The sequence below is a fragment of the Euprymna scolopes genome, chromosome 14, assembly GCF_053919585.1.
Source record: "Euprymna scolopes isolate OS-2025 chromosome 14, ASM5391958v1, whole genome shotgun sequence".
NCBI classification, from domain to species: domain Eukaryota; kingdom Metazoa; phylum Mollusca; class Cephalopoda; order Sepiida; family Sepiolidae; genus Euprymna; species Euprymna scolopes.
In genome coordinates this window covers 72,812,035-72,813,050 of record NC_136495.1, presented here as the reverse complement: position 1 = coordinate 72,813,050, position 1,016 = coordinate 72,812,035, and positions in this window count along the sequence as shown.

The following is a 1,016-nucleotide window of genomic DNA, read 5'->3' as shown; positions in this document are numbered from 1 at the left end:
AAGGAGGCACTCTGGTTAGTAATAAAAATAAAAAAAAATGTATCAGTCATGAAGGATTTCTCCTCCACTAACCGAGACCAAAAAAGTGAATTGAAAAGAGTGAAGTGGAGTAATCAGAACAGATGCTACACTTTGATCCTGGGATTTACAATTTCTCCTTTCTATACCGAAGCAACCAGAACACGTAAACGTATTACTGTACACACACATGTCCTGCTTTCTGGTTTATTTATTTAAACGAAACCGCATTAGTTTCGGGAAGTTCAAAGTCTATATTGCAAAGCGTATTATATGTCTTACACTCGTTGTTTCAAAAGTAATTTTTTTAGCTCAAAAAGTTGAAGAGCTACGAAGACAGCAGCAGTATCATTAAAACGAGCGACATTTTGTGCTCCATGCTTTATTTTTAATGTACATAATAACCACCATTCTCAATGAACTTTTGCAAGCAATGAACGATGGCTCTGCAGGGGCGTCTGGAGCGCGCTTTGTCATACGGTGGGGGTGGGGGGGTGGGGAGGGTAGTTCTAAAAGTAAAGCCTTCAATTTTTAAAACTCAGAGATGAAGAACTACAAAAACAGGATTAGTACCATTAAAACGAGCGACCGCCAGAAGTTTTTTCAGTCATCATCATTCTAAATGCACTTTTGACAGGAATTCAATGATGCATCACTGCTTCTGACGCATATCCATGACAGGGGTTGTTTTTTAAGAGTTTCACACTATCATTTAACTGCAGCAGAGAAATGAAACTTTCAGATCATGAATGCATAAGTTAAGTCATCATAACAATGCAATTTACAATCCTATCTGATCTATTCAGACGGTATAAAAAAGGAGGCATTACTTTTGGAACGCTTCTCTTACGAGGTGCCTTCAATAAGTTTCCAGAGTATTTAAAAAAAAATTTTTTTTTACATGGGGATCACCACTTATCAAGGCCCGTAAGCCACTCGGGGATAAGGATTATTTTGTGTGCAATAATCAATGGGATAATATCGTAGTAATAGTTGGT